This window comes from Camelus bactrianus, chromosome X, assembly GCF_048773025.1.
Source record: "Camelus bactrianus isolate YW-2024 breed Bactrian camel chromosome X, ASM4877302v1, whole genome shotgun sequence".
Taxonomy (NCBI): Eukaryota; Metazoa; Chordata; class Mammalia; order Artiodactyla; family Camelidae; genus Camelus; species Camelus bactrianus.
In genome coordinates, this window is record NC_133575.1 from 48,473,464 (window position 1) to 48,496,675 (window position 23,212).

The window sequence follows — 23,212 nt, forward strand, 5'->3', positions numbered from 1 at the left end:
TTATGCTTTTTTTTTTTGATTCCACATATAAGTGATCTCATATGGTATTTTTCTTTCTCTTTCTGGCTTACTTCATTTAGAATGACATTCTCCAGGAGCATCCATGTTGCTGCAAATGGCGTTATGTTGTCGGTTTTTATGGCTGAGTAGTATTCCATTGTATAAATATACCACTTCTTCTTTATCCAGTCATCTATCGATGAATGTTACATGTCTTGGCTATTGTAAATAGTGCTGCTATGAACATTGGGGTGCAGGTGTCATCCTGAAGTAGGATTCCTTCTGGATATATGCCCAGGAACAGGATTCCTGGGTCATATGGTAAGTCTATTCCTAGACTTTTGAGGAATCGCCATACTGTTTTCCACAGTGGCTGCACCAAACTGCATTCCTACCAGCAGTGTAGGAGAGTTCCCTTTTCTCCACAGCCTCTCCAGCATTTGTCATTTGTGGATTTTTGAATGATGGCCATTCTGACTGGTGTGAGGTGATAACTCATTGTAGTTTTGATTTGCATTTCTCTGATAATTAGTGATATGGAGCATTTTTTCATGTGTCTATTGATCATTTGTATGTCTTCATTGGAGAATTGCTTGTTTAGTTCTTCTGCCCATTTTTGGATTGGGTAGTTTATTTTCTTATTGAGTTGTATGAGCTGCTTATATACTCTGGAGATCAAGCCTTTGTCGGTTTCATTTGCAAAATTTTTTTCCCATTCCGTAGGTTGTCTTTTCATTTTACTTATGGTTTCCTTTGCTGTGCAGAAGCTTGTAAGTTTCATTAAGTCCCTTTTGTTTATTCTTGCTTTTATTTCTTCTAGGAGAAAATTTTTGAGATGTATGTCAGGTAATGTTTTGCCTATATTTTCTTCTGAGAGGTTTATTGAATCTTGTCTTCTGTTTAAGTCTTTGATCCATTTTGACTTTATTTTTGTGTATGGTGTAAGGGAGTGTTCTAGCTTCATTGCTTTACATGCTGCTGTCCAGTTTTCCCAACACCATTTGCTGAAGAGACTGTCTTTATTCCATTGTATATTCTTGCCTCCTTTGTCAAAGATTACTTGACCAAACGTTTGTGCATTCATTTCTGGGCTGTCTTTTCTGTTCCATCAGTCCATATGTCTGTTTTTGTACCAATACCATGCTGTCTTGATGACTGTAGCTCTGTAGTATTGTCTAAAGTCTGCAAGAGTTATTCCTCCAGCCTCTTCCTTTCCCTTCAGTAATGCTTTGGCAATTCTAGGTCTTTGATGGTTCCATATAAATTTTATTATGATTGGTTCTAGTTCTGTGAAATATGTCCTGGGTAATTTGATAGGGATTACATTAAATCTGTAGATTGCCTTGGGCAGTGTGACCATTTTAACAATACTGATTCTTCCAGTCCAGGAGCATGGAATATCTTTCCATCTTTTTAAGTCTTCTTTAATTTCCTTCATCAGTGTTTTATAGTTTTCCATGTATAAGTCTTTCACCTACTTGGTTACAGTTACTCCTAGGTATTTTATTACTTTGGGTGATTATTTATTTATTTATTTATTTATTTTCTTTATAATATGTGCATTTCCAAGAAGATTGTGAAATGCAAAGCTAACACTGATTTTTGTCAGAGTGATAAGATTAAGATGATTTTTTTCTTTGTATTACATAGAAATAATATTTTGAATTTATAAAATAGCCCTTTGTTGTTTTAGATTTTTTTATTGTATGATTTTTTTTAGTATAAACATATTACCTTTACAATCAGAAAATATCTAAAGATGTATATGAATCTACTAAATGCTTGAACTCCAAATTAGCATCAGATTTGTACAGGATCAGTGTTGAGATTCTTTACTCTATGAATCTATTCAAATATCATTTACTAAGGAAATCCACTCTGTGTGCCATAAAAGTTAGTTCAGGCAGAACCTGGGTAGAATCCAGATTGACCAATTTGTCCTCAGTGATGCTGATGGGTTTCCTCTAATACCCATAATTTTATGTCTTCTTTTAGCTGGTTTTGTGGTGAATTCAGTTGTCAAAACTCTGAATTCTCTTAAGATCTGTCCATTTTATTGTTAATTATATATCAATAAAACAGAAGTAAGAAGTAAGGGCAATGTAAGGTGGAATGTGCTTTTTCCAGACCTTCGTAATATCTATCAGATATGACACGAATTGAATGACCTAGTCAGGAAAAACTCCTGGTGGGAACAGAGTATTATTGTGTTATTTATATTGTGCCAGAACCAAAGTATGAGATGGAGTTGATTTCCCTAGGTTGGAAAATGGGATAATAATAACATTAGGAAGAGCCATTAGGCCAGCTCTTCTCTAAGAAACATAAAACATGGTATCTAAGACATAGTGATAATAATAATAAAAAAGAACTTTCAATATGCTGTGTGCTTTTTTAAAGGGGATTGTTTCTTTACTTTGTTCTTCTGTTGATTCATAGTTAGTGTAAAGAAATGAACTGATTTTTGAGCGTTAATCTTGTAACCTGCTACCTTGCTGAATTCTTTGATTATTTCTAGTAGTTTTTGTGTGGACCTTTTAGGGTTTTCTATATATAGTATCATGTCATCTGCATATAGTGACACTTTTACCTCTTCTTTTCTAATTTGAATCCCTTTTATTTTTCTCTTTTGCCTGATTGCTGTAGCTAGGACTTTCAGGACTATGTTGAATAGGAGTGGTGATAGTGGACATCCTTGTCTTGTCCCAGATTTTAGTGGGAAGCTTTTGAGTTTTTCACCATTGAGTACTATGCTGGCTGTAGGTTTGTCATATATAGATTTTATGATGTTGAGATATGTTCTCTCTGTACTCACTTTGGCGAGAGTTTTTATCATAAATGGGTGTTGAATTTTATCAAATGCTTTTTCTGCATCTATTGAGATGATCATGTTGTTTTTGTCCTTTCTCCTGCTGATGTGATGTATTACATTGATTGATTTGCATATGTTGAACCATCCTTGTGTCCCTGGGATGAACCACACTTGGTCATAATATATAATCTTTTTTATGTGATGTTGGATTCTGTTTGCTAGTGTTTTGGTAAGGATTTTTGCATCTATGTTCACCCATGATATTGGTCTGTATTTCTCTTTTTTGGTGGTATCTTTGCCTGGTTTTGGTATCAGGGTGATGGTGGCTTCTTAGAATGAGTTTGGGTGCATTCCCTCTTTTTCAAGCTTATGGAAGAGTTTGAGAAGGACTGGTATGAGTTCTTCTTTGTATGTTTGTTAGAATTCCCCAGTGAAGCCGTCCAGCCCTGGACTTTTATTTGTAGGGAGGTTTTTAATTGCTATTTCGGTTTCATTTCTAGTGATCTGTTTGTTCAAGTGGTCAGTTTCTTCTTGATTCAGTCTTGGTGGACAATATGTTTCCAGAAACTTGTCCATCTCCTCTAGGTTATCCATTTTGGTTCCATATAGTTTTTCATAATATTCTCATGTGATATTCCGTATTCCTATGTTATTTGTTATAATTCCAACATTTTCCTTTCTTATTTTGCTTATTTGTGCTCTCTCTTTTTTCTTCTTTGTGAGTTTCACCAGCGGTTTATCGATTTTATTTTTTAAAAAAACAGCTTTTGGTTTGATTAATTTTTTTATTGTTTTTTAAATCTGTATTTTATTTATTTCTTCCCTGATCTTTATTATTTCCTTCCTTATGCTAACTTTTGAGTGTTTTTGCTCTTCTTTTTCTAGTTTATATAGCTGGTGGACTCGATTGTTTATTTGAGACTGTTCTTTTTTGAGAAAGGCTTGTATCACTATAAACATCCCTATTAGCACTGCCTTTGCTGTGAACCATAAGTTTTGTGTGGTTGTGTTTTCATTTTCATTTGTCTCAAGGCGTTTCTTGATTTCAACTTTGATTTCATCATTGACCCTTTTTTTAACCTTTTTTTTTATTGGTTTGTAATAATTTTACAATGTTGTGTCAAATTCCAGTGTTCAGCACAATTTTTCAGTCATACATGGACATATACACAATTATTGTCACATTTTTTTTTCTCAGCATGTTGTTTAATCTCCATGCTTTCCTTTTTTTCTCCTTTCTTTCTCTGTAGTTGATTTCTACTTTCAAGGCATTGTGGTCCGTAAAGATGCTTGAGATAATTTCTATCTTCTTAAAATTGTTGAGGCTTCTTTTGTGCCCAAGTACATGATCAATCCTAAAAAATTTTCCATGTGCACTTGAATAAAATGTATATCCTATTTTTGGGGGGGTGTAATGCTCTGAAAATATCCACCAAATCTAATTTTTCTATTGTATCATTTAATTTCTCTGTTGCCTTATTCATTTTCAGTCTGAAACATCTGTCCAGTGATGTTAATGCAGTGTTAAAATCTCTGACAATGATTGTTATTCTCATCAATTTCCCCCTTTATCTCTGTTAGTAATTGTTTTATGTATTTAGGTGCTCCTATGTTGGGTGTGTATATATTAAAGAGTGTAATATCCTCATCTTGTATTACTCCTTTAATCATTATAAAATGTCCTTCTTTAACTTTCTTTATGGCCCTTGTTTTAAAGTCTATTTTGTCTGACATCAGTACTGCAACACCTGCTTTTTTGGCTTTTCCATTTGCATGGAGTATCCTTTTCCATCCTTTCACTCTCAAACTATGTGTGTCATTCTCTCTAAAGTGGATCTCTTGTATGCAGCATATTGAAGATTCTTGCTTTATTATCCAGTCTGCCACTCTATGTCTTTTGATTGGAGCATTTAGTCCATTAACATTTACAGTAATTAATGATAGATGACTGTTTATTGCCATTTTGAACTTATTTTTGCAGTTGATTTGGTATTTCCTTTTTGTTCCTCTCTTCTTCCTTTGGTGGTTTTGTAATTTTCCTTTGTATTATCATGGATTTTATTTAGTTTTTCTGACTCCCTTGTAAGTTTTTTGGCTTGTGGTTACCCCCCCCCCTTTTTTTATAAGTCTAATAACCTTTTACTAAAACTGTTTGTACTGAACAGATAATAATGAAATCTCAAACACATTCTACTGAGAACAAATTTTAAAATAAAAAGAAAGAAAAAAATACTCTATATTTTCTTACTTCCTTCTCCCACTCTTAATGGTTTAGATGTCTTCTTTTACATTTTGTGTTTACTATATTTGTAATTCATGTTAGTTATCACCTTTTCAATTATTAGTTTCTCATTTTTGTAGCATCCTGCTTCTTTTCTGTTTAGACTAGACCTGTAAATATTTCTTTTAGCATGGGTATAGTGTTCCTAACCTCTTTTAGTTTTTGCTTACCTGTGAAGTTCTTTATCTTTCCTTCTATTCTAAAGGATAGCCTTACTGGATAGAGTATCCTAGGCTGCATCTTTTTTTTTTTTTTTCATTCAGGATTTATATATATCTTGCCATTCCCTTCTGGCCTGTAGTGTTTGTGTAGAGGAATCAGCTGAGAGCATTATGGAGTTCCCTTGGAATTCACTCTTTGTTTTTCTCTTGCTGCTTTTAAGATCATTTCTTTATCCTTGACTCTGGTCATCTTCATTATGATATGTCTTGATGTGGGTCTGTTTGGGTTCTCCTGTTTGGGACCCTCTGAGCCTCCTGTACTTGGTTATCTGATTCCTTCTTTAGGTTTGGGAAGTTTTCAGTCATGATTTCTTCAAATACCTTTTCAATCCCCTTTGTTTTTTCTTCCCCTTCTGAAACGCCTATTATGCGTAGATTGGCATGATTTATATTAGCCTGTACGTCCCTTATATTGTTTTCATTGTTTTTTATTTGTTTTTCTCTCAGCTGTTCTGATTGGGTGCTTTCTGTTGCCCTGTCTTCTAGGTCACTTATTCGTTCCTCTGCATTATCTAGCCTGCATTGTACAGCCTTTAGATCAGTTCTCATTTCAGCTAATAAGTTTGCCAGTTCTACTTGGCTCTTCTTTATAGCTTCAATTTCGTTTTTGACATATTTTGTATCTCTAAACACTACTCTTTCAGTTCTTTCAGTAGTTTGGTCACTCCGTTTTTGAAATCTTGATCTAGTTGGCCATCAATATCTATTTCATTGATCATGCTTTCAGGGGATTTCTCTTGCTTTTTTAACTGGGAGTGGTTCCTCTGCTTCTTCACATTCCTCATATCTCTCTGGCACTGTGGCTTATGGAGTATCAGTTATCTGTTTTGGTTCTTAAGGAGTATACTTATTTATCTATCTAAAAACCTATGCAGGAATAAAACTTTAAAAAAAAGAGAGAGAGAGAGTGAATTTTAAAAGAAAGGAGGGGAAAAAAAGGTTTGAAAACAGTGTATAAATCATTAATTGAAGATTAATTTGGAGTGGAATAGCAATTTAGTTGAGACGTCTTTTTAAATCCTTAAAAAAAGAAGAATAGTTCAGAAAGCAATATTTGAGACCTGTGTATAATCAGTGACAAGGAGATCAAAACCAAGAGAAATAAAAGTGAAATGAGGTGGATTTTAAAATGTATTAAAAATAAAAGTAAAAATAAAAATATTTTAAAAGGAATATTTTAAAGGGGTAAAACTGGAGACATATACAGTGGTTTAATAAGTAAATTTTTAAAAGGTAATAGAGAATAGAACAGTTTTTAACAAAAGATAAAAGAGAGAAATTTTTAAGAAGGGTGGAAAAAATGGTTTGAAAACAGCATATAATCAATAATAGAAGAGCAAGGTGAACCAGAATAGCAATCAAGTTGAGACATCTTTTAAAAACCTTAATAAAAAGGAGAAAAAATTTTAAAAATCTATATTTTGATACCTGTGAATAATCAATATCAGGAGATCAAAACCAAGAGAATTAAAAATGAAATGAGGTGGATTTTTAAAAATAATAATAATAAAAAGATTTTAAAAAAAAATAAAACAGATATAAAAAAGATTCAAAAAAAAAAAAGGGATGTGTTCTCCTGGAGACTTTGCACTCTTAATGGTTTTATGGAGAAGTCTTTCTGTCTTCACCCTGTTTCGTGAACTCAGCTTGCTGTTTCCAGAGCCTCTCCATTGGCTCCCTCATCTGTACTGCTCCCAGTGCCTGTTGGCAAGAAGATCGGGCCCCCTCACAACACTGGGTCAGGTGCTGCTCTCCTTCGCGGTGGGCAGGTGGGTCACTCCCCCTCCTGATGCCACAGTCAGATGCGGCACTTTTGGGAGGCAGGCAGATGGATCACGCCCCTTGCCGGCACCGCGATCAGGTGCTGTGTTCCTTCTAGGAAGCCGGATGGCTGCCTGCCCTCTCCTGGCGCCAGTCACTCAGCTGCTCTCTGCAGCTGTCCGCTCTACCTTGGGTTGGTGCTCCATAGACGGGCTGGGGGAAGACCATGGAACCACCCCATCCCTGCTCCATTCCAAAACTCAGCTCCTTGTTTGTCTTGGCTGTGCAAGTTCTCTGAGGTACCAGGGCAGAAAGATCCTATCTGCCTCGGGCTGTAATCAAGACCCAGTCCTGCCTAGGAGGTTGTGGAGCCCCCAGGTGCAGATTCAGGTCTCAGCCCCGCCCCCGCCCAGGGGCTGTGCACAAAAGGTATGGTGGCTGTGGCTGCGCCCTGCCTCTCTTTCTGCAAAAAGTGCCAGTAATGGCGCTGTGGGTCTGAGGAGACAAAGCTACGGCACCCCTCCCCCTGGGCACACCAGCAGTGTTGCTTTGCTTTTTTTTCCCCATAATTTATGGGGGTCCCTGATTGTTCTGCTCTGTATCCCCTCCCAGTCACAATGTGCAGCACCCTGCATTCCCCTGGGCTGCCTCAGTGCAGCTGACCCACTCCTCCACCCAGCTCGGGCAGCCAGTTCTGTCCCCCAGCTGCCGGCTCGCTTCTTGGGCTGGATGTCGCAGGGACCCTTTGTGCCCATTTAACTTAGTTCTGTTGGTCAAGGGGTTCTCTGGGCAGATTTGAGCCTCGGGGGATCCCCCTCCATCCCACTGGCCTCTCCGTTTGAGAGGGGGAAGTTCAGTGAACGAGCGCTGTTCCTCCTTTGCCTCTCTCTCCCCAGGGGACCGGTCCCACACTCTTGCTTTTTCTTCTTTCTTTTTTCCTTTTCTCCTACCAGGTTTTTGGTGTCTTTGTCTTTTGAAGAGGGCGATGTTCTGTTGGAGTTCGTCCTTCTACTCTGCCATCTTGCTTCTCCCTTTTATCACTATTTTATTGATTTCTGCTCTGATTTTTATGATTCCCTTCTTTCTGCTAACTTTGGGCTTAATTTTTTACTCTTTTCTAACTCCTGAGGTATACAGTTAGGTTATATGTGATCTTTTAAAAATATGCATTTATTACTGTAACTTCCCTCTCAGTAACTGTTTCTGCAGCATCCCCAGTGTGCATCCTAAGGTTGAAGTGGGTCTCTTGTAGGCAGTATATAGTTGGGTCTTGTTTTATTGCTGCTGTTGTTTTTTCATCCATGTAGCCACTCTGTTACTTTTGATTGGTGAATTCAATCCATATGCATTTAGAATAATTATTGATATGTAAGGTTGTACTCATGCCATCTTATGAGTTCCTTTATGGTTGCTTAGTATTTCCATTGTTTCTTTGTTCCTCTGTTTCTGCCTACCTTTGTAAATTGGTGGTATTCTATGGTGGTATGCTCTGTTTCCCCTTTTTTATGTTTTGCAAATCTGTTCCCAATTTTTGCCTTATAGTTACCATGAGGCTTACACAAAATATCTCATAGAAAAAAATAGCCCATTTTATGATATCAACTTATCTTTTTTCACATATAATGGCTTCACCCTTTTACTTCTCCCTTTCATATTTTTTATGTCACAATTTTCTTCTTTTTATGTTGTGTGTTTTTTAACAATTTATAGTAGGTGTAGTTTTTAACTACTCTTTTTCTTTAACTTTTATACTAAATTTGGTTGAGCAACTCACTATCTTAATATAGAGTTTCAGTTTTCTAAATTTGACTGTTTTTCACCTTTACCAGTGTTTTGTGTACTTTAATATGTTTCATGTTGTTGATTAGTGTCTTTCTATTTTGACTAGAAGAACTCCTTTCAACATTTCTTGCAAGGCAGTTCTAGTGGTGGTGAATTCCCTCAGCTTTAAATACATTTACTGCTTTCTTCTTCTTTTCCTTCTGATACTAGGATTGTTGTGATATTTGTCTTTTTATGTTTTCCATAGCTTATATAGGATTTCTCTGCTCTTTTAACATCTTTGTTATTTCTTCTCTTCTAAATGTTTTATTTCAAAAATTCCTAACCTCCAAGTCATTTTTTTTCTTCCTTCTATCTTGTCTGCTCTTGTATGCATGCTGTCTGTTGCATATTTCTTGTAATTCATTTGAGTTCTTCAGCTCCAGAATGTCTGTTTAATTATTTTCTAAAATAATTTCAATCTCTTGGTAAAGAACTCATTTTGTTCATATATAGTTACTCTTGATGTCATTAAATTGTGTTTCTTAGTTTTCTTGTAAATTAAGTTTCTTCATATCTGCTATTTTGACTTGTCTATCAGTTAGATTGCTATATTTCTTGCCTTTGAGCTCAGTTGCTGGAAATTATTTTCTTTTTGTGATGCCATATTTCCTTGATCATTTTTAATATTCTTTGTAGTTGTGTGTTGTTGTTTTGCTTTTCAAACAGCAGACATCTTAACTCTTTGCTCACCACTTTCAATACATGTGACTTTATGTTCTTTGGTATTGTTATTATCTGATATTTCTTCTGTGTTTGTGAAGGTGTACCTGCACCACTTTTCTTGCTCTCTCCTACAGTTGGATTTTTATTTAAGTGTTTATATCTTCTCTGATTCTTACAATTCACCAGGAAGGCAACTGTTTTCCAGAAGTTGGCACTATAGCTCAACATTGTGGTTTCTACTTTGCCCAGTGATAATAGCTTTTTTCTAAGTGTGCTCCCTGACTACCAGAGCTTGCTCTTGTGGATGCACTGGAAAGAGTGCACAAGTTGCTAACAGCAGAGTAAGGGGAGGTGTGGTTTTTGCACTCGATGCTTTGGGTGTGCCCATGGTGCTGGTAGGGAGATTCTCAGAGCTGATACTTCCAGAGGCTCATAGTTGGACCCCCGCTGAGTGCAGTCCTTTTAATGCCCTTTGAAATTCTTACCCACTTCTTTCCCAGTGTCCCATCTTCCCCAAGTGGAGAGCTCCTACCTTAGTACTCCAGGTGCTGGTGAAGGGAAAAGGATTTTTGCAGCTGCATTGTGCCCAGCTAAGGTAGCCTAGCACTCATTAACCACTTCCCTTTTCCTTGTAGGAGAGGTAGCCTCTGTTGGATAAATCCACTGAGTTCAGTATTTTCTTGAGGGAGGGGTGGAAATTTTCTCTTGTCACCTCTGCTGCACCCCAAACTTATATTTTTCTTTTTATTTTCTTTTTCTCTTCAGTGGTGTACTGGAGACTCTCTCTGAGAAGGCTGGACTTCTGCAAGTTCTCTCCTACGTGAGTGCCTACCCTAGTCTACACTCACTCAATTTTTTCCTGACAGCAGTGAGAGAGGCGTAGGCACTTTTGCTGTCTCCACTAGTCCCACAGCCTGTTTTTCTGTCTCTTATTTGTTGCACTGGCAGGGAAGACTCTCCTTGGGTCCCTTAGAATAAGGTATTATGTCCCAAAACACTCACAAATGAAGTTTTGTTCCCATATGAACATCTAATTTGCTGATTACAAGGTGAATATAAGCAGGGATATCATGTTTTAATTGAGGTATAGTTAGTTTACAATGTTGTGTCAGTTTCTGGTGTACAGCACAATTCCTCAAAGAATATCATAAATTACCATGTTGCTGATGTCACTCTGGTAATTTCTTTACTTAAGTTTGGTATTAAGATAATTATTGCCACAATGAATAAGTTAGGAAATGTTTCATTTGCTTCTATTTAGTGGAAAGACTGGATACTCAGTAGTATTTTTCACATTTATGCTTAATTGTGGTAAGAATAAATAACATTAGCTCTATCATAACAAAATTTAAGTGTGTACTACATTGTTGAGTACAGGTGCAATATTGTACAGTAAATCTCTAGAGCTTATTCATCTTGCTTAACTGAAAACTTATGTCAGTTTATTTATAACTCCTCATTCCCCACCCCCTCCCCTAACCCCTGGTAACAATCATTCCAGTCTTTGATTTTGTGAATTTGACTCTTTTGGATACCTCATGTAAATAGAATCACAGTATTTCTCTTTCTGATTTTGGGTTATTTCACATAAAATAATGTCCACAAAGTCTATGACTGTTGTCACATGCTATAGAATTTCCTTCTTTCCAGGGCTGAATAGTATTCCATTGCATGTACATGCCATGTTTTCTTAAGCCATTCATATGTTGATGCAAACTTAAGTTGTCTTCACATCTTAGTTATTGTGAATAGTGCTGTAATAAATATTGGAGTGCAGATATCTTTTCAACATCCTGATTTCAATTCTTGTGCATAGATACCCAGAAGTGGATAATGGATGGATGCTGGATCATATTAGTTCTGTTTTTAATTTTCTAAGGGCCTTCTATACTGTTTTCCAGAGTGGCTACACCATTTTGCATATGTACCAACGGTGTGCTGGGCTCCAACTTCGCATCTTTGCCAGCACTTGTCTTCTTTTAGACATCATCCTGACAAGTGTGAGGTAATATCTCATTAAGGTTTTGATTTCTATTTCCCTGACGATTAGTGGTGATGAGCATTTTTCACATATCACTTGGACATTTTTATTTCTTCTTTGGATAAATGTCTATTCAAGTCCTTAGCCCATTTTTTGATCAGGTTGCCTGTGTTTTGTTTGTTTGTTTGTTTTTCTTGTTGTCATTGTTGTTATTGAGTTGTATGAGTTCCTTATAAATTTTGGAGGTTAACCTCTTATCAGATGTGTGATTTGTAAATATTTTATCCTATTCTGTTAGTTGTATCTTCATTCTATTGATTGTTTCTTTTCCTGTGCAGAAGCTTATTAATGTTATGCAGTCCCATTTGTTTATTTTAGTTTTTGTTGTTTGTGCTTTTGGTATCCTAGCCATGAAATAATTGTCAAGACTAATGTCTTTAATCTTTTATCCTATGCCCTTTGTGTTTTTTTTTCTACAAGTTTTACTGTTTTACATTTAAGTCTTTATTTCATTTTGAGTTGAATTTTGTGTATAGCAGCTATGATGTGTGTCAGATTTCATTCTTTCACATGTGGATATCCAGTTCTCCCAAGACCATTTGTTGAAGAAACTACCCTTTCCACATTGAATACTCTTGGCACACTTCTCAAAAATCACTTGACATATATGCATGGGTATATTTCTGGGTTCTCTATTCTGTTCCATTGGTCTATATGTCTGTCCTTATGCCAGTATCATTCTATCTTGATTACTGAACCTTTGTAATATATTTTGAAATTAGGAATCATGGTGCTGTTTTTTTATTCTCAGCATCAATTTTTCTATTTGTGTTCCACTGTGGTTCCATATGAATTTTAGAACTGTTTTTCTATTTCTGGAAAAAATGTCTCTGGGATTTTGATAAGGTTCACATTGAATCTGTATATTACTTTGAATAGCAGGGAAATTTTTAACAATATTAATTATTTCAATTCATGAATACAAAATGTCTTTCCATTTTTTTGTGTGTCATTTAATATCTTTCTTCACTATTTTGTAGTTTTCAGTATATAAATATTTTCCCTCCTTAGGTAAGTTTGTTCCTAAGTATTTTATTCTTTTTGGCATTATTGTAAATAGGATTGTTTTTCTAATTTATTTTCTAGATATTTTATTATTAGTGTGTAGGAACAACTGATTTTTGTGGGTTGGTTTTGTATTATGCAACTTTACTTAATTTGTTTACTAGTTCTTACAGCTTTTAAATGGCATCTTTGGGGTTTGCTATATATAAGAACATAAACAGGGATAATTTTACTTCTTCCTTTCTAATTTGAATGCCTTTTATTTCTTTCTCTTGTCTACTTGCTCTGACTAGAACTTCCAGTATTATGTTAAATAGAAGCAGTGAAAAAAAAAGTTCAACATCATTAATCATATGGAAAAGCAAATTAAAACCACAATGAGATATCACTACACATCTATTAGGATGGATAATATAAAAAAAGTCTCAAGACCAAATGCTTGTAAGAATGTAGGGAAATTGGAACACTTATACATTGCTAGTAGGAGTGTTACATAGTCCAATCACTCTGAAAAACAGTTTGTCAATTTCTTACTAAACTAAAAAAATGCATATTATACAATACAATTTTATTTATGCAACATTTTTTAGATGACAGAATTTTAGAAGTAGAACCCAGATGAGTGCCAGGTTAAAGGATTTGGGGCTGAGAATGAAGGTGGGACAGATGGGAATTTAATATAGATTTAAAGGACAACATGAGGGGAATACTTGTGGTGTTGGAACTATTCCATATCTTGTCTCTGTTGTTAGATACATGCACCTACACAGGTGATAAAACTTATAGATCTCAATAAACATTCACACAAACTCATGTACACAAATGTGTGTCAGTAGAAGTGGGGAACTCTGAATAAGATCACTGGATTGTAGCAATGTCAATAGCCTGGTTGTAATATTATACTATAATTTTGTGGTATGTTATCATCAAGATCACTGGGCAAAGTATCAAGGATTTCTGTATTTTTTTCTTAAAAATGAATGTAAATCTACAATTATTTCAACAAAATTTGAGTTAAAAATAGAGGTGGTAAGAGTGGGCATCCTTGTCTTGCTCCCAAGGCAATCTGCAGATTCAATGCAATTCCTGTCAAAATATCAATGACATTTTTCTCAGAACTAGAACAAATAATTTTAAAATTTCTATGGAAACACAAAAGTCACCCAGTAACCAAAACAATCTTGATAAAGAAGGACAAAGATGAATGTAACACCATCCCAAATTTCAAAGTATTCTTCAAAACTACAGTAATCAAAACTATATAGTGCTGGCACAAAAGCAGACACATAGTTCAATGGAGTAATGTGAAAATCTCAGAAATGAACCCACATGCACATGGTCAATTAAGCTACAAAAAAGCAAACAAGAATATACAGAGGGAAAAGACAATCTCTTTAATAAATGGTGTTGGGTAAACTGGGCACCTTCATGCAAATGAATCAAACTTTCTCACAACATATAAAGGAATAAACTCATAATAGATGAAAGATTTAAATGTAATAACTAAAACCACGAAACTCCTACAGGAAATCTTTGACATCATTCTTAGCAATAGTTTTTTTTAATGTGTCCATAATGTAGTGAAACAAAGGGAAAAAAATAGGACTGCAAAAAACTAAAAAGCTTTTGCACAGTGAAGGAAACTATCAACAAAAAGAAAAGGCAGTATACTTAATTGGAGAAGATATTTTTCAAACATTATATCCCAGAAGTTGTAAATATCCCAAATATACAAAGATCTCATACAACTCAACATCAAAAACAAACAAGCAAATAAACTGATTTAAAAATGGGCAAAGGAACTTCAATAGACATTTTTTCCAAGGAAGACATGCAGATTGCCAATAAGGACATGAGAAGATGCTCAATGTCACTAACCAATAATTATGGAAGTGCAAACCACAACCACAATGAGATATCACTATACAGCTGTCAAAAAGACAACAAACTGGGGGCAATGCCAGGGGTGGCAGGTGGAAAGGAGGGCAAAAAGAAAGAAAGAAAGACAACAAATAACAAGTGTCAACAGGGATGTGGAGAAAAGGGAGAATTCATGCCCTGTTGGTGGGATTGTAAATTGGTGTAGCCCCCATGAAAAGCAGTATGGATGTTCCTCAATAAATTAAAAATAGAACTGTTATACGATCCAACAATTTTACTTCTGGGGATTTATCTGAAGACAACAAAAAACTCACTCAACAAGATGTATGCAGACCCATGTTCACTGCAGCATAATGTACTGTAGCTAAAACAAGCAACCTAAGGAAGACAAGATAACCAAGGAAGCAACCTAAGTGTCCCTCAGTAGATGAATGGATAAAGATGATGTGGTCAGTGTGTGAAGATTTACCATAGATAAAATGAAATCTTGCCATTTGAGAGAACATGAATAATCTAGAGGATGTTATGATAAGTGAAATAAGGTACAGAAATATAAGTACCATTTAATCTCACTTATACATGGAATCTAAAAAACACACAAACAAACAAAAAACAAGTGAAACAAAATAAAAGATTAAAAGATACAGAGAACAAATGGGTGGTTATCAGAAGGGAGAGGTATGTGAAATAGGCGTAGGGGATTATGAGGTACAAACTTCCAGTTATATAATAAATAAGTCATAGGGCTAAAACATACAGCATAAAATATATGGTCAATAATGTAATAACTTTTTATGGGGACAGATGGTTGCAAGACTTATCTTGGTGATCATTTCACAATGTATGCAGATGTCAAATCATGTAGCACACCTGAAACTAACACAATATCAACTATATTTCAATAAAAATTTATGTGAAGTTGAGATAGTTAACATTGATGAATTACATATGTATAAAATATATACAAAATATATCCTACATGGTATATAGAAAAATTGCTCAGAGAGTAGATCTTAATTGTTCTCTCCACAAGGAGAAAAATGTTTTTCCTTTTTTTAAATTGTTTCTTTATGAGGTGATGAAAGTTAACTAAACTTATTATTTTAAATATATGTAAATCAAACATTTATGGTGTATATGTAAACTTATACAGTGATTTATGTCAATTATTTCTTAATAAAACTGAAAAATATTTCATTTTTATTTTAGTGATCAACAGTATTATAGCATATTCATGTTTGTCAACTATATTGTTGTTAATAGCTGTAATAATAACAGGAAAATCCTAACACATTGTCAAAATAAATTTTCTAAAATGTATCTTTTATTCATACACATTTAAAAAAACCTTATTTTTAGGGCAGTTTAGGTTCACAACAAAATTTAGAGGAAGTTACAGAAATTTCCCATGTAAACCATGCCCTCATGCATACATAGCCTCCCTTCACTGTCAACACACTCTCTCAATTGTTACAAGTGTTACAGTTGATGAGCTTACATGAAAACATTCTAGTCACCAAAAGACCATAGTTTATTCTTGTACATTTTATGGGGTTGGACAAATACATACTGACATGTATCCAACATTATAGTATCACACAGAGTATTTAACCTGTCCTAAAAATCCTCTCTGGACTGGCTATCATCTACTTCCCAAACAACTAGTGCTATTTTTACTGTCTCAATAGTTTTGCCTTTTCCATGCAGATGTATATTTGGAATCATAATACACAGCATTTTTTTTTAAATTGAGATCTTTCTCTGAAAACATTATTGATCAAGAATCATGTTTTATGGTTTGAATGACTTTTAGTCCCTCAATGACAAGAAGAAATTTTCCTGTATGTAGTGTCTCATGTTGCAAAGAAAATGCACATATTGAAAATCTATTAAGGTCTCATTTGATTAACAAATAGAGGTAGGAGGGAGAGCTCTCAGGTATTTTCTATCTAAGTTCCATACATTATTAAGATCATAGATATTGGATATCAATTGAAAGACTGTATTTTCATCAAAGGTTTGGCAGACAAACTTTCAACAGGCCTGATCTAAATATCTTGGGGAAGCTCTTTCATCAGATGTCATCTGTATCAATTCTGTGAAATACTTATTTTCAGGTCACCAGATGGCATACAGTTCTAGTCAGCATTCAGTTCTTTCTTTAGGTATGCCACATAAATCTAAGAGTCTATTTCCCAGAATTTGGTCCCATAAGTGTTGGTTAGCAGTACCTGATAGGGGCCTAACCAGTGAGATTGAAGAACATTCTTCTGGAGGTGTATTTTTCAATAGATGAAATACCCAGGTTGCAATGTGTGATGCTTAAGGTCCTTATCTCCCAAGAGTTCACTGTGATAATATTATTCTACCAAAACCTTATTTTTAATAGAAGCAATTAAGACTTTGCAATAATAGAAACACTTATTTCCACTAAAAATGAAGAAACTATGTTGCTTCCACAACATTCCAAAATCATGAGATTCTCTGAAATTATATTTAATATCAGTAAAAATGTTGTCAGTTTTTTCCTTGGTGAAAGTATAAGCCCATGTGACAGTGTATAATCCATTCTGTTGGGCTAAATAGCCATAGGTGAAAGTGCTACTTCAATAGCACCAAAAAAAAAAAAAAAAAAAAGTTCAGTAGCACGCCCAGAACAATATTTGCTATTGTCACCTTTTAAAATATAACCATCAGTGATCCATGAGAAATAAATGCTACCAAGTGAAATTTCCTGTAGATCATCATGATGGGACAAGAGGTGGCCTATTAGCATTAAGCAGCCATGGAGGAGATTTCCTGTGACAGAAAGGAGAAGAGTAGCTGGGTTAAGATTATTAAAATGCAAAAGAGTTAAGTGAGGAGCAGTTAACAAAAGGCCTTCATGGGAGGTGAAGCAGTTTACAGAAATGTTGAGTGTTGAGAATTCAGGGGAGGTTCTAACTCACGAGGTACAAAAATGATTAAAGGAGATCCTACAAGGGTTTTTTTCAGTGGCCTTAACCAAAAAGTCAGCAGCTGTAATGGCTCAAAGTCAATGGGGGTATCCTCACACCACAGTTTCCAGTTGCTGGCTATAGTAACCTGTGGGTCAGTTGTGGTTTTGGGAAAAGTATCTCAGACATTTCCTTCCACTTCATATACAAAAAAGAAAAAGAAAATCTGATAATTGAGATGCCCAAGGACAAATGTGTTCATCAAATTCTCCTTTAAGGTCTTGAAGTCTGTATCATCTGGTTCTTCCCATAAAATTGAGTTGGGATTGTTATTGTGAAGTAAAACATACAGAGATTTGGAAATAAGAGAGAAATTTGGAATCCAATTTTGTAAATAACCAACTAACCCAAGAAAACCTAACAGTTGGTACTCATTTTGTGTTTTGGAAAACATGATGAAGTCTCTCTGGATCTACATGTAGCCTTTGTTCTGATATAAGATACCCTAAATATCCAACCTGGATTTGGGAAAACTATAATTTTTCTTTGGTGACTGTATGTTTCTTTAAGGATTTAGCAAGTGGATTGCTGTATTCCTGTGAGAAGTCTTGAGAAGGAAAGCAAAGAAACAAATCATCCACATATTGCAGCAAAGTAGAACCTCCTGGGAACTTCATGTCATCTAGATCAGCCTTCAGGATTTATAAGATATAAGAGTGTCTCAGTATAACTCTGAGGCATTGCTGTCCAGGTGAACTTTTTTTTTTCCCAAGTGAAGGCAAAAAGGTATTGGCTAATTCCAAGTGGAATAGTAAGGAATGCACTGCAAAGTCAATTGCAGTAATGAATTTGCTTCCAGTAGGAAAGGATGTTAGTAATGTGTGAGTGTTAAGAACAGGGTGTTTAGGGATAATGGTGTTATTTATTGCATGGAGGTCCTGCACAAAACTCCAACTTCAGCCATTTAGATTTCTCACTGATAAAATGGGAGTGTTACAGAGGCTAGTGCAGGAAACAATGAGGCCTTGAGCCTTGTAATCTTCTATTATTGGCTTTATGCCTTGAAGCATTCTGTTACTTATATGGTATTAGTTAATTTTAGGAAAAGGTTTTGAGGAATCTATTTGAATTTTGATGGGAGGTGCACTATGAATTCTGCCAACATCAGTTGGAGATTTTGCTCAAGGAAAGTGATAGCTGATTCAAAAGGGACAAATCATCAGTGTTTCCAGAATCAGCTCTAGTGCCATCAGAGAAGAACAAATAAAATATATCAAAGATTCATTTAATTCACCTGTTGGATCACTTTGATGACTACTATCAAGTTCTAGAACTATTTCTCCCTTTTAGGAGAAAGAAATCCTGGCATAGCATTTCTTTAAAAAGTCTCAGTCTAATAAATGGGTAGAGGCAGAGAAACTAAGGAGAAAGAATGTGCATTTCTTAAAAAGCCTAAGCAAAAGGGAATAAATTCAGAGACAGGGACTTCTTGAGATTCATTAGAGATCCTTATTATTTGAAGTGTTTTGGTACTCCATGGCAGGGGCTGTTTTATAATAGTGGCATTGAGCACCAAGGATGTAGTTCCAGTGTCAGTCAGGATTGGAAAAGACTCATCCACAATCTGGAGAAATGTTTCTCCAAGCCAATTAAAGGCAGAATTGGGAATAGCCCCTTTAGTTCTTCAAAACCTTGTATTGAGAATTGGGAGGAAGTTGGAAAGTTTAGTTACAGGGCAGATGGCACCTAAAGCAATCAAATTTATAATAATTTTTTTTCCAATGCCTTGGTTATTTGCAGTGATAGTAGAAACTAGAAGGGCTTTGGTTTTATTTAGGAGCCTTTGTTTTGCAAGTGCTCAAGGCCTGGTGGGTTCACTCAGTATTCAGGCAGACTAAAGAACATTCTTGAAAGCATAGGTATCTCTGATATACCTTTATTGTGGAGGAGTACACAAGAGATAATGGTGGAGGCAACAAAAATTCTGTCTTATATATCAAAGCAATCAAAGCTGGCATCTAGCCCGCTATTACCTAGGAGCTAACTAGTGCACTTGTGTAGTGCAAATCATGCTTATCTAACACTGAATGGGTACTGTACATGTGGGATAGCATAGCTGAGTCACTGGGTACTGGATATGTGGTGAGGAAGCCTGGGTAACTCCATTTTCCATACACTTTATCCCTTCAGGGTCACTTGCTACACAATCTACATGTTGTTTTCCACAAAAGTCCCTTGGCAAGGAAGGTAGATCTCTGCATCATAATCCACAGCAACAATAGAGACTGCAATAGCAGGCCACTAATATACAAGCAGATCCCCCCCATCCCAAATGGCTATTCCCAAGCACCATTCAGAGGTCAGTGATCCCCATTCCTGTAGGGGGTCTCCAGTCTGATATTCAATAGCTGTCATCTCTTTTCCCAAGGCTGTTAGAGCCTGGCTGACATTACGGTGAGCATCTGGAACATAAACATAGCAATCAGATCCTATAAGGGCACACATCCTGCCCTCTGAGGCTGTCAAAATATCAAGTGCCATACAGTTTTGCAAAGCTAGCTTTCACAGCTGATAACACAGTGGCTAGGAGCAGCAGCTTTCCTGGACAGGTATACCACACACACATAGCCAAAAGAGAGGTTTCTGCAGGTTCAATATGCAGTAACAGAGGAGAGCTCATAATAGGTGACATAGCCAACACAAAAGTCCCTTTTAGTATAGTGGCTTGGTCTGCCACCCTTGGGTAGGTTACCTGTACCTTGGGAGGCCATTGTACTGTAACCCATGGGGTTACTTGTAAATTAGCTTCTAGTCTAGGCCCTCATGGTGATATAAGGGCTACCCAGCACATGTGGGGGGCCTGAATAGTCCAAGGCCAAGTCCACATTAGGGTCTGCCCCTTCTCAAGTCCGGTCAGCACTGGCAGCAATATGTTATCTTGTCATCCAAATTCAAGTTTCAGCAAAATATCCTTCATCTGGACTTGGACCTGTATGGGTGCAGCAGCATGATGGAGCAATGCCTCTACTGGAGCTAGGCCACCATGTCAGCTACATTCATTAAGGGTTTGCAGGACATCCCATAACCTTCTAGTCCATCCCACCAAAGTTGGTGTTGTTGCACTAGCTCACAGTCCTTGCTCCAATAGGCCACTGTATAGTTCTATAATACCTGCGGCCTTTGGGTTGTAAGGGACATGAAACCTCTATTCAATATTCATGTCCTATGTCCATTTCTGTATTTATGGCTTCAGTGGAATGAGTTCCCTGGTCACTGGTCACTTTTAACCTCTAGAGGGCATTCATATGCCACAGAGAGGAGTACCAGTGCTTGCAACATAGCCCTGTGATCTAGATGTCAAGCTGGATAGGCCAACAGTCCTGTAGCAGTATCTACCCAAGTGATGGCTTATCAATAGCCTTCAGAGCAGGGTATTGAGCCAATAATATCCACTTACCAGTGAGCTAGGTGGATCTTCCCCCTCAAATTTGGCCTGAGGTGCCTGGAGGTCACCTGGGGTGCTCTTTAGAGCACATCACATATTGGTCACAGGCATTTTGCACCCCTGCCAAAGTCTCTGGCAGTCCCCAGCCACACACAGTGACCCACATTGTCTTTTGCCCCTCATGTAATAAGTGTCAATGCAGCCAATGTGCTACATCTCTTCTGGGAGCTCTATGTCCTGAGGCAGTCTCTAGCCACCAGACATTTGCCAAGGTATTGGCTTCATCATTCCCCAGTGAGGCCAAAGGTGCATGTACAGTCACATGGAACATAGTCACCTGCTTTTGATGACCTAACTCCCATAGGTCCTGACACAAGTCTTGGCCCCACAAGAGCCTATGCATGACTGACCATTTATTCAAATGCCAACTAGAAATCCATAGGGTCAGTCATCTGTAGACTGCCCAACTATCAGTGCAGACAGCAATGGGTGATGGTTCATTGGCTACAACTAACCATATCAAATATAGCTCTGCCCATTGACTGCTCTGGCCAGTCCCAGTATCATACCAAATGGTATCAGACTCAGTCTGAAATGCAACTGCCATCCAAGTCGGGGGCTGCCCTCAACTTGAGCCCTCCATGTACCACGCATCTGCCAGCATGGGAGCCCTACATTCTCAGTAGGGACTAGCTTCCAGCTCAATCTCCAAAGGGGACTCAGTGATGGGCATGTTATCCACATAAGTCATCGGCCCCAGGATCTCCTGCTGTTCTGCATGCAAAGGGCTAGTGGAAAGTAAGTATGCCCACCTCATTTTGCCAGTGTAAGCATTTGGACTGTCCCACTTTGGGGCTTTGAGGTCCACTGTCTTACCAAACCCACTAGGGGGTAGATGGTGCAAACTGTCATCGGCATTGTGCCAGTTATATTCTCAGTAGCCAGCAATGCCGCATATACAGCAGCCAATTGTTTCTCCATGAAGGAGTACCAGCTTTCTGCTCCCTTCCATAGTTGGGACCAAAATGAAAATACTATAAATGTTGCCACAGACCCTAGCCAAATCCTTCAGGAGCAGCAATCACCTCTAATTCTCAGGGCCAGGCAGGATAAAAAACATGTAAGGCTTGAGCAACCTTAATTATTCTCTTGGCATCAGCAAAGGCTCATTCTGCCTCTAAGGTCCAATACCAGGTGGCTCCCTTGTGCACCAGGGCATGCAAAGGCCATATCAACTGATCTAAGTGGGGGATAAAAGTTCTCCAGTACCCCAATAAACCCAGAAAGGTTTGCAACTGTTTTACTGTAGTTGGGGTAGGATAGGTCTGTATCTTATCAATAACTGCATCAAGAATAACTTTAGTCTTACCCGACCATATAACCCACAATGATTTGACAGACAATCCAGGCCCTTGCAGCTTGCTCTTGTTGAGTGCCCAGCCACATGCTTTCAGCTGTGACAAGAGGAGGGGGACAGCCTTCTCCAAATCTGCAAGAGAATCACTGGTTAACAAAACATCATCAATGTAATGGTACATGGACACTGTAGGTGACTGTTCCCACTGGTCTAGGTCAGAGACTACCAAACCATGGCATGATGTACGGCTATGCAAATATCCCTAGGGTAGGACTGTAAACATCCACTGCCATCCTTCTCAGATGAAGGCAAATTAATTTTGACTCTCAGGGGTGATGTCAATTGAGAAGAAAGCATTTGCTAGATCTGCCACAAAGTGGTATGTACCCAGCTCATGGCTTAGCTGATCCATCAATTTGACCATTGAGGGCACTGCATCGTGCAGTGGAGGGAGCACCTTATTTAATGCTCAGTAGTCCACAGTCATTCTTCAAGTACCATCAGGCTTATGGACTGGCCATACAGGAGAATTAAATGGACAAAGGGCAGGCTGTATAATACCCACCTTTTCTAATTCTGCAATAGTGCCTGTGATTTCATCATGTCCTTTTGGCAATCTGTATTGCTTGGTATTAGTGATCTGCTGGGGAACAGGCAACTGTACTGGAGGGTGTTTTTCATGCCCATCTTCACCACCAACACTCACAGGAGGAACTCACAGGTGGTTGTCTGTAGCCACAGGTCTTGGAGCACATCTATGTCTAGTATATATTCTGAGAGTGGGGACACATAAACTTTGTATTTTATATTCAAAGTGGCAATTGTATAGATTTCATCCAGATACTCCCCTCCTTAGCCATCTATATATGACAACAGCCCTTGAACTTTATCTGGGTTGTCATGTAACAGGGTGCATTCAGCCCCCATGCTCACTAAGGACAACATCCTCTGCACATTTGTCAAGGACCAGTAAATAGTAAGCTCT

General features: G+C 37.1%; 1 pseudogene; it reads right to left on the reverse strand.

Moving 5' to 3' along the window:
- LOC105061926 (S-adenosylmethionine decarboxylase proenzyme-like) overlaps positions 1-23,212 on the reverse strand; it is a 31,176-nt pseudogene that overhangs the window by 6,942 nt on the left and 1,022 nt on the right.